The sequence below is a fragment of the Euprymna scolopes genome, chromosome 6 (genome assembly GCF_053919585.1).
Source record: "Euprymna scolopes isolate OS-2025 chromosome 6, ASM5391958v1, whole genome shotgun sequence".
NCBI lineage: Eukaryota > Metazoa > Mollusca > Cephalopoda > Sepiida > Sepiolidae > Euprymna > Euprymna scolopes.
The window spans coordinates 127,815,183-127,827,682 of record NC_136487.1 but is presented as its reverse complement, the minus strand read 5'-3'; the positions used below and the strand labels follow the sequence as shown (position 1 = coordinate 127,827,682).

General features: G+C 26.8%; 1 protein-coding gene across 4 annotated transcripts in view; it reads left to right on the top strand.

Annotated features, from left to right (window-relative positions):
- The window catches only part of LOC145277955 (monocarboxylate transporter 9-like), a 249,000-nt gene extending 244,813 nt beyond the window's left edge, over nucleotides 1–4,187 (top strand). For all 4 annotated transcript variants that reach the window (XM_080130064.1, XM_080130067.1, XM_080130065.1 and 1 more), the window contains one exon: nucleotides 3,070–4,187. The gene's annotated coding sequence lies outside the window, so the exon portion shown is untranslated. The remainder of the gene's footprint in view (nucleotides 1–3,069) is intronic.
- Nucleotides 4,188–12,500: the final 8,313 nt, after the last annotated feature.

The following is a 12,500-nucleotide window of genomic DNA, read 5'->3' as shown; positions in this document are numbered from 1 at the left end:
ATATTTGTAAAAAAGGTTTTACTTTAAATTCATTCATACCAATAATCTTAGGAGGTCTGTCTAGACTTAGAGGGTCTAGTCTGCTTAAATAATATAAGCACCACTTTCTCTGTATCTTTGCATGTATGTATGTCTGTATTTGGAATTTTATTAAATGAACTTTTTTTTACATTTGTATTAATATTAAATAATAAAACTAAAATGAACTAATAAGAATATTTCCACATCTTAAAAAACACAAAGCTTAATAAAATATTTTAAAGTAATGTGAATGTGTATGTATATATATATATATATATATATATATATATATAATGTATGTATATGTATAAGCGCTTGAAGAATATAGCCATACAACTACTTGGTGCTTTAATATATAACATACCAGCCAAAATAAAAAAAAAGACTCGACGAATTAAAAAGTTATCCAACAAAATCGGAAAAAAAGAACTGTTATGTTCAATTAGACGTTCTTGAATATATATATATATATATATATATATATATATACGTAAAATAAAATAAAAAATTACATTTTGTTTCGGCAGCCGTGTCAAACACATATCTTATTTTTCTTTTATTAATATTATTGGAATTTTTTCCCCTTTTCCTTGTACATATTTGTGAATTATTCCATGGATTTCGGCCTTTTGGATTATTTTGGACCATCTTCCAATTACGTGATTTCCTTGGATTTTACTTGTGCGAATGAAAATTCAATTAACTTTCTTGGATTTATATTTTTGGATTTTACCGTCATTGGATAATTTACCTTTCACCAGACTATCCATTCACGTGTAATCACCTTTTTCTTCCCCATATTCCCTTTGCTTCACTTTTTGTTATCAAGTAAGATCTTTGACTTACTTGCAGTTTCATCAAATACTTTTGTATGCAAAATCCGATCCTGCATTTTGCTAATCCCTACCCTCTGATGAGAAGGAAAGTATTTCTTCGAAACTCTGTGGATTAAGGACTATCCACTTATTAAGTGTTTCCTTTTCAGATTAAATATGTTTTTAAGTCTTTTTCTAAGCGTTTTTTATCATGTTTTATTAACTGTTTGCTCGTATATATATATATATATATATATATATATATAATTTGTTTACTGGTTTTTGGGAAATAATTCCAAAAAAGTGTTCGATTACAAAGAAAAAACCTTTCAATATAAGAGCTTAATATTTAGTTATTCAGAATTGTACAGAAGGTCATAAAAACATTGGTATCGTCGGTTTCAAGCCTAACATAAGGGGGATCAGTTAATGCTTAATAGTAAATAATGTTAGGCTCTCGTCAGCCATGCTGTTTTCAACATGGCTGATGAAAGCCTAACATTATTTACTATTTTGTTTTGTTTTCCAGAGGTTAAGTATACAGTGAAGTTGAACGAGGTTAATAAAAGAGTGCTCAATATTAAAGTAGATCAAGATATACTCTTTATTTGTGTTTACATAAGCAGTGATATGTTGCTACACAGTCATAAGCATGTTTCGGTCAGCTATATTCACCGATATTTTCATTGCAAACTTTACTTTCATATAAGTTGTATCACCTGAAGAGGTCTCTATACCTTTTCCAGTTCAAAATGGGACTAGTTAATTTCAAAATAGGAATAGTTCATTTCAAAATAGGAATAGTTCAGTTCAAAATGGAAAAATTATTATAAATATAAAAAAGTCAAAGCTCTTGCCCTTTGTTCAGTAATTGACGAGCCATCTCTTCTCTCTATTGCAAGAATACTCACAATTTTAGCAGCCAATTACTGCTTGATGTAAGCTTTCATTAAAGACCATACTTGTTCGATTGGATTAAACATTAGGCTGTATGGTCTCAACGTAAGTACTTCACATCCTAGAAATTCTTCTTCACTAAAAACTTCTTCAATGTTTGAGTGACATGGGTGGGGAATTGTCAACAACCATCACAACTGGACCACCATATTGTCTATTTGCAGCTCTCAAACATTATCGCATCCAAGAGTGTGCACTTTCCTTTTGAAAAGACCCTCTTTGAATTTCCTGGTACACGAGATCATAGGGACAAATACGTCCAATAATGTGAATATTGGCACCCTGCGTACTGGCTGAAACTACGTTACATCGCCTACCCTTTAGAGAAGGCCCATCTCTTCTCGAAATATGAACATTAAAATTCGTTTCGTCCATAAATAAAATGGGTTTTCCAGTTGATTGGTAATTCAATAATTTTGAACAAAATAAACTACGTTTATTTTTATTCTCGATCGAATTCTCCCTCTTGGGCACAAATCTTAGAGCTTCAAGTCATTCATCATATCTAGATGCTCGCACTACTGTAGATTTGGACAATTTAAACCCAAACTGGGCTTCAATCCTTTCACAGATCACATTTAATGTGATCCTAGGATTTTCATCCACTAGTGCTTGAATAAAATCCAAATGCACCTGTTTGACCTTACAATTTCTAGGCCCTCCTCTTGTATCAGGTTGATTTCTCTTACTAATCCAGCGATAAAGGGTGGGTTTTGGAATAGAAAAATTTTCTGCTAGGGCTTTCCAATTTCCATCCATCTCATATACCTCCAAGATATGTGCTTTCGCACTTCTCCTGTTATCGTGGTTTTCAGTTGACCTAACCATTAGGCTAAAAAAAATTTAACAAATCAATACCTTGTTGTAGCAAAGATATTTATAAATTAAAATTTTTTTATTTTAAATTTCTCATTTTGAACAGAACTGTTCCCATTTTGAACTGAACTGTTCCCATTTTGAACTGAACTGTTCCTATTTTGAACTGAACTGTTCCCATTTTGAACTGAACTGTTCCCATTTTGAACTGAACTGTTCCCATTTTGAACTGAACTGTTCCCATTTTGAACTGAACTGTTCCCATTTTGAACTGAACTATTCCCATTTTGAGCTGGAAAAGCTATGGTTACTAGTAACTAGCTAACCAAAACATGCTCATGACAGTGTAGCAACATATTACTGCTTATGTATAAACAAATACATATATATATATATATATATATATATGTGTGTATGTATGTATGCATGCATTAAAAGTGTCCATTTTATTATCTTACAGATTGAAAACAGATCCTCCGGCCAGTCCAAGCCAGTAATCAGCTCCAGAATTATGAAACATTTTTTAATAATTATTTTGATGGAATCTCTACTGGCATTACCAGAATTGATAAATGAATAATCGTTAATATTCATTTATAAGAGGTTGAAAATCGTTTTGCATCTTTATTTGTGTTGACACGTTCCAAATTAAAGTGCCTTAATATTCAGAATATTCTGCAGGTTTAATATTTTAACTTATCCAATGTTAAGGGTCTGGAATGTATCTGAGAATTTGATACCAAAGGACTGTTACAAACTTTAGCATTTATTTTAATGGTTGATCAGTATATAGTAGGGACGAATACTGATGTTGAAATTGGATCAGTGTCGAGATATGAAAATCAAAATATAATAGTAAGATTGAACGAGTGGAAAAAGTTAATAAAAAAAGTTACATAGAGAGATTGGAAAAATTTAGGAAGAGTGAAGAGTTATATCAAGGTTTCAAATTATTTATGACATCTCTTACTTCAGGGCTTATGCAAAAAAGGAACCAGGCTGACATAATACTGTTATTTAGAAAACCTTTCTTAATATGGAGAGAGATGCTTTGTAACTATTCTGAACTTTCACCTAACAATTTAATAAACAAAAGATATTGTAAAACTTGAATTTAACTTGGGAATAGTACAAATAAAAATAGAGCGGTACCTACTCTGCATAAGTACCTTGATTTCATTAATCATACCTAGAATAAGATAGAATTGTTTCTATGAAAATTTCTCCAGACAGAGCATGAAGCCACTTGATGTAAAATGTTTAAAAAATACCACAAACTAGCTAATGGTAATTATTAGATGGATAGATGCCGACTGAAAAAGCAGCAATTCTTTCCCCTTTGTTAGAAACAGCACTCATGAAATATAAGGACCAAAAGAGAAAATAAGGGAAGCAAGAGCTATTAAGGTAAACCCAAGATTAACTTTACACACTTTGTTTTTGAAGATGGAATTAGAAAAATACATAATGAATGATGACAAAGTAATTAAGAAGGAATTTTTGTGAGCTATTAATGAAATATTGAATTGAATTTGATCGATCCTTTGACCACTATTATTCCCGATATTCATAAAGACCTCCCTGATAATATTGTGTTCGAGATGGGTATATTTGCTGATGATACAACACTGTAACGTGCACGATGGAAGAACGGATGTACATAAATCTAAAACAATGGCAGAATCGTTAGAAAATGACCTCCAGACCGTACTGGAACGGGGCTGTAAATGGATGGTGACATTTAACGCTAGTAAGACTAAGCTGCTCTCCTTTAACAATTACAAGACTCCTCTTCAATCACCAATATCCATGACAAATAAGACCCTACCTGAGAATCCTTCTTTCAAACTCCTCGGCTTAACATTCACAGGAAATATGAACTGGAACAAATATACTGAGGACATTGCAAAGGCTGATGCAAAGAAGGTGGATTCCTTTTATCGTGCTGGAGTATTCTGTACTTCTACAAGGCCACCATTCCCACATGCGTGGAATATTGTTGCCACATATGGGCTGGTGTATCTACCACTAGTATCTTTTCCTTTAATAGAGTCCAAAAACGAGTCTTTAATCTAATAGGTCCCACTTTGTCAACTAAGCTCCAACCCCTGTCCCATCGCCACAAATGTTGCATCCCTTTGCCTGTTTTACAAGTATTTTAATGAAATGTGCTCTGAACGCGTTACACTTGTGCCATCTCAACATACATATCTACGACAAACCTGCTTAGCAGCAAAATCAAACCCCTTCACTGTTGAGGTCCCTAAATGCCAGAAAGCTTTCTACTCTAATAGATTATTCCTTCGAACAGCAAGACTTTAGAATTCCCTTCCTTCTACCTGTTTCCCTGACTGTACTGATGTGCAGAAGTTTAAATGTAACGTAAACCAACATCTTTTTCATCTTTCCTAGGAATGGCCCTAAATCAAATAGTAGCTGCTTACGTACAAATAGTGATATGCCTTGTTTGAGGTGAACGTGAGTAAAAAGAAATCTCTATATTACCCGGTGACAACCCATACCCAAAGAGCGACAAAACATATCATCCAATAAAACCCCTATGTGGCAATATAATTTTACTTTAGGCGTTTGCGTAAATTAAAATTATATAAAAAAAAAAATAAATAAAAAGAACAAAATAAGATATATGTATTTATGTATGCATATATATATATATATACTTTTGTGTGTCTATATATATATATATATATATATATATATATATACTTTTGTGTGTGTCTCTCTCTATATATATATACATACTTTTGTGTGTGTGTCTCTCTCTCTATATATATATACTTTTGTGTGTGTCTCTCTCTCTCTATATATATATATACTTTTGTGTGTCTATATATATATACTTTTGTGTTTCTCTCTCTCTCTATATATATATATATATACTTTTGTGTGTCTATATATATATATATATACATACTTTTGTGTGTCTATATATATATACACTTTTGTGTGTCTATATATATATATACTTTTGTGTGTGTCTCTCTCTCTCTCTCTATATATATATATATATATACTTTTGTGTGTCTATATATATATACTTTTGTGTGTCTATATATATATATATATATATACTTTTGTGTGTCTATATATATATATATACTTTTGTGTGTCTATATATATATATATATATATACTTTTGTGTGTCTATATATATATATATATATATATATACTTTTGTGTGTATATATATACTTTTGTGTGTGTATATATATATATATATATATATACTTTTATGTGTATGTGTGTGTATATATATATATATATACTTTTATGTGTATATATTTATACTTTTATGTGTATATATTTATACTTTTGTGTGTGTATATATATATACTTTTGTGTGTGTGTATATATATATATACTTTTGTGTATATATATACTTTTGTATATATATACTTCTGTGTATATATATATATATACCTTTGTGTGTGTGTATATATATACTTTTGTATATATATACCTTTGTGTATATATATACCTTTGCGTGTGTGTATATATATATATATATACTTTTTATATGTATATATACTTTTATATATATATACTTTATATATATATATATATACTTTTATATATATATACTTTTTTATATATATACTTTTATATATATGCTTTTATATATATATATATGCTTTTATATATATATATATGCTTATATATATATATATGCTTTTATATATATATATATACTTTTATATATATATATACTTTTATGTATATACTTTTATATATATATATAGTTTTATATATATACTTTTATGTATGTATATACTTTTATATATATATATACTTTTTTATATATATATATAGTTTTATATATATACTTTTATGTATGTATATACTTTTATATATATATATACTTTTATATATATATATATACTTTTATGTATATATATACTTTTATGTATATATATACTTTTATGTATATATACTTTTAGATATATATACTTTTATATATATATATTATATGGAAAAATGCGCGCATGAAAAGTAATATTCTTAAGATTTTATTACACCTGGAAAAGTAAAGGACAAGAAATTCAACCTGGAAAAGTAAAGAACAAGATATTCTAGTAAAGTAAAAAATAAGAATTTTTTAGACTTAAAATATTGCAGCTAAAAATAAAATTTGAATATTGATAAATATTTTATTTCTTATTTGCATATGTTGTTGTTTATTGTTGAGTTAGAAAGGGTGTCAGTTGCTGGATTGAACTTATTTTCCCCCTATTATTTGCATATATTTATGTAGTGAAAATTGTTTGAATAAAATTAATTCATTAGTTAGTTAGTTAGTTAGTAGATGGAATTAATAATTTTATAATTTACATAAAAATTAATAATTTTATTATATCATAATTAGGATCATTTAATTCTTTCTAACTCAACAATAAACAACAACATATGCAAATAATAAATAAAATATTTATCAATATTCAAATTTTATTTTTAGCTGCAATATTTTAAGTCTAAAAAACTCTTATTTTTTACTTTACTAGAATATCTTGTTCTTTACTTTTCCAGGTTGAATTTCTTGTCCTTTACTTTTCCAGGTGTAATAAAATCTTAAGAATATTACTTTTCATGCGCGCATTTTTCCATATAATCCAAGATTTTTCCAGGCATTGCTATTGTATTAATATATAAATTTATAATATTTATTAATGATTGTCAAAAAAATTAGCTCTCAAACACACATTTATACAATATTTATCATTCAATCACAGTAGTTCCGAACCAGGGTCTCTACCGAGACTGCGGTTCATAAATTCGTGATCTGTATAGAGCGTAAACTAACAAAAAAGAAGATGGCACTCGGTGTCTTTTTAGATATCGTTGGAGCTTTTGACAACATACCCTTCAGTAGTATTTTCAAGTCGCTACGAGAACTCAATGTGCCACCAATACTCATCCGATGGATTGAGTATATGGTGAGGCACAGAACAGTTTAAGTAGAACTACTGAGGGCAACTGTTAAAAGGGAAATAGTTAAATGAAACCCCCAAAGTGGGATTTTATCACCTTTACTATGGAACTGTATGCTGAATCCTCTTTTAAAGGAGTTTAAAAATAGGAATATTTATGCCTAGCTGCTGATGACGACATCGCAGTGCTGGTCGCGGGTTCAAAAGCATCATTGGTCAGACGCATTGCCAAAATGGTACTACATTTTTCATCAAATGTGATAACGAAAAATTTGAGTTCATTCAAAGAATATGTATATCATAGAATTCACTAATATTTTTAATCGATAAATTCACCATTTTTTGCTATAAAATCATAAGGAGAGTTAAAAAAATTAGTTATTAAAAAAAAAGTTCGGTTTTTTAATTATAAAAAAAAAATCGATACACGGGATTGAACCTAAAATCTTTACACCAACCCCCGGTACTCAAACCGTTACGCTAACATGTCATATTGGCGATGTCGCAGTAAAAAATATTTATATACAAAAAAAGTTATGCAAAATAAAAAAAAGCGTTAGTCACTTATGTACTTACTCTCCTGTTTGTGAAACCACATATTTTGTTGTAACTTTTTTTCTACTGAACCAATTTTCGAAAAATTTTTTTCAAAATGTAGCTAATGAGGTGTTCTATCCAACTATATGACCTGTTTGAAATTTGGTTGCGGACCGAATTAGTGGTGGGGGTTTGAATGTGTCTCGATTCATTCAATTTCGGACTTAAGCATATATTCAAGCACTACCGTGGTTGAATGATACTTTTATATATATATATATACTTTTATATATATATATACTTTTATATATATATATATACTTTTATATATATATACTTTTATATATATATACTTTTATATATAAATACTTTTATATATATATATACTTTTATATATATACTTTATATATATATATATACTTTTATATATATACTTTATATATATATACTTTATATATATATACTTTATATATATATATATATACTTTTATATATATATACTTTTATATATATACTTTATATATATATACTTTATATATATATATATATTTTATATACATATACTTTATATATATATGCTTTTATATATATACTTTTATATATATATAGTTTTATATATATATATATACTTTTATGTATGTATATAGTTTTATATATATATATATACTTTTATGTATGTATATACTTTTATATGTATATATATATAGGTTTATATATATACTTTTATGTATGTATATACTTTTATATATATATATAGTTTTATATATATACTTTTATGCATGTATATACTTTTATATATATATGTATATACTTTTCTATATGTATATACTTTTCTATATGTATATACTTTTCTATATATATATACTTTTCTCTATATATATACTTTTCTATATATATATACTTTTCTATATATATATACTTTTCTATATGTATATACTTTTCTATATATATATACTTTTCTATATATATATACTTTTATATATATATACTTTTATATGTATATACTTTTATATATGTATATACTTTTATATATGTATATACTTTTATATATATATACTTTTATATATATATACTTTTATATATATATATACTTTTATATATATATATATATATACTTTTATATATATATATATACTTTTATATATATATATATACTTTTATATATATATATATATACTTTTATATATATATATATATATATACTTTTATATATATATATATATACTTTTATATATATATATATATATACTTTTATATATATATATATACTTTTATATATATATATATATACTTTTATATATATATATATATACTTTTATATATATATATATATACTTTTATATATATATATACTTTTATATATATATATATACTTTTATATATATATATATATATACTTTTATATATATATATATACTTTTATATATATATATATATATACTTTTATATATATATATATATACTTTTATATATATATATATATACTTTTATATATATACTAGCAATCGGTGCCCGGCGTTGCCCAGGTGTTTTGAGGTTAATGCTGAGAAAAAAAAACGGTCAATTTTTTTAAACTTTAAGTTAGATCCATGTCCAAGGAATCTATATCTATAATATCACGTGTTTAGACCCAAAATTGTAGGAGGAGTTTGGTAGAGTTCTCAAAGGTCAAATCGTTTGATAGCGAGGCCAAATTTCGCGAATTTGGCCTTTTTTTTTAAAGCAGTTTGGCCTTCAAAATTTCTGTTTGGCCTTTTTCTTCACCGATGAAATCTGGAGACGCGACGGGAATTTTCGGCTAAAAAATGTTGTTACTATGCACATCTATGCATTGAAATACAATTTGTGGCAAAATTTCAGGAAAAACTAATGGATGGTTCTCTCGCAATAGTCCGGACAATTCGCTAAATTATCTCGTCAAAACCTTAAATCTCGAATTTTTGTGCATTTTTTTTTTTGGGGGGGGGGGCTAATTTGGCATAATAGTGTCCATTTAATAGTATTATCTTGAAAAAATACAAAAATAAGGAAATTTACAAAAAACAAACAAACAAGAACAACCAAAGTGTGCCGTATTTTTAAAAGTTTTATTGCGTTGTTTTTATTTGCTTTTTTTAAAATGATGAAAATCGGTGAAGAAAATGGCCAAACAGAAATTTTGAAGGCCAAACTGCTTTTAAAAAAGGCCAAATTCGCGAAATTTGGCCTCGCTTAAAAAAAAAAAAAAAAGGGAAATCCCCCTACTTTAACTTTCTGTTTAATTTCGCTTGTAGCGTTGATTTTTTTTCTTTTGTCGCTTAAAAAAAAATAACTACCTGATGAAATTACGTGATTTTTTCTGTAGGAAAACTTTATCCCATGACGAGTACGTACAATATATATATTTTTTTAAATATTTCCATTTTTTAATGTCAATGGAAAACTGCACAAGTACCCAAACCCGAAATGTAAAGACCATGAGTGAACGCGCGTTTTTTTTTTTTTTTTAGTTTAGTTTCATAATGGCGGCCGTGATGTCGGAGGTTCGATTGTTAGATTGTAGTTTCGTATTTTTTTAATTTGTAAATCGCAAGTGAGGAAAAAATTAAACCCTTCCAAGATGGACAATAAATAAAGCCATAATATTTTATAGTAAAGTTAAGAGCCTACGAACAATAGTTTTTTAGGAGATGTGATTATTGGATTAACCAATCAGAAATCGTCTGTGGCACACACATCTCTGTTTTTATAGATATATAGAAGATAGATAATTATATACTTTTATATATATATAATTATATACTTTTATATATATATATATATATATATGCTTTTGTATATATATACTTTTGTGTGTATATATATATATATATCTTTTTTTGTGTGTGCATATATATATACTTTTGTGTGTGTATATATATATATACTTTTGTGTGTGTATATATATATACTTTTGTGTGTGTGTATATATATATATATATATACTTTTTTGTGTGTGTGTATATATATATATATACTTTTGTGTGTGTATATATATATATATACTTTTGTGTGTGTATATATATATATATATACTTTTGTGTGTGTATATATATATATATACTTTTGTGTGTATATATATATATATACTTTTATGTGTATATATATATTTATATATATATACCTTTGTATGTATGTATAAGTATATATATATATTAGTGTGTGTGTGTGTATTTATGTATGTATAAATATGCATTTATTATGTATGCATATGTGAAGTATTTTTAAGTGTGTATTTATATGTATATATATATCTATACATATATTTAAAGATGATTTGATACATGTATGTAGGTATATTTATGCTTGTGCATAGATAGATGCATTTTTATATATGTATACATGTAAGTATTCTATGTATGTATGTGTATATAATTATATACATAATTATGTATATGTACAGGCGTTAGACAAAATAATGGAAGCACATTGTGAATTTGGCATCAATAAGTAGATATTTTAAACTATAAAAATATCCAAAATGTTGGTTTCTATGTTTTCAGTAAGATACGTGTCTTTCCGGTGTGGCCCAAAGAATATCTACAAGATCTTTTCTGTGTCCGCTCCCTTCCAACACTGACCATATCTAGATAATTCAATTTTATTATTATATTTTATGTTCTAAGTAATAGAGCTTATTTAGAATTACAATTTATTAAAAAAACTAATATACAAAAAAACAAAAATACCGAAGATTTTTTATGATGTAACGTATTTGTTATGGAATGAAGATATTAAAAAATTTTTTTTATTTTATTTCATATTTCAAAAATCATATATGATCAAGTAGTGCTTTTTTTAAAATTAAGATAATAAAATTGTACTAGGAAAGCACGAGGGCACTGGGAGCGGCCATATTTTTTTATATTTTGTCAAAATTTAAATTTTCAATTCGACTGCAGGGATTTTGTTTGTATTCAAAATAAAACTTTAATGGCTAAATATTGCAAACTTTGATGTTTTTTTTAATAAAAAAATTACTTGAAGAATTTACACAACTTTTGGAATATGATAAATATTTTTCTGTATTTTTGTTTTTTAATCAAGTGCAATTCTAAATAAATACCATATTCTTAATATCAGAACATATATTTAGTGCAACTGACCAGTGTTTTCATAGGCGGCAGAAAATGGTCTTGTACCAAGTTTTTCATCTCATGGACCCTGTAGATATTCATGGGACCACGCCAGAAAAACCTTGCATCTTGCTGAAATCCTGAAACCCATATTTTGGTCTTTTCTTTCAATTTTTAGAGTTTAAAAACACCTATTAATTAATGCCAAATTCACAAGATGTTTCCATTATTTTGTCCAACCTCTGTACATGTATGAATGCATATATATATATACTCCTACATGTATGTTTTTGTAAAAACATACAAAAACTTTC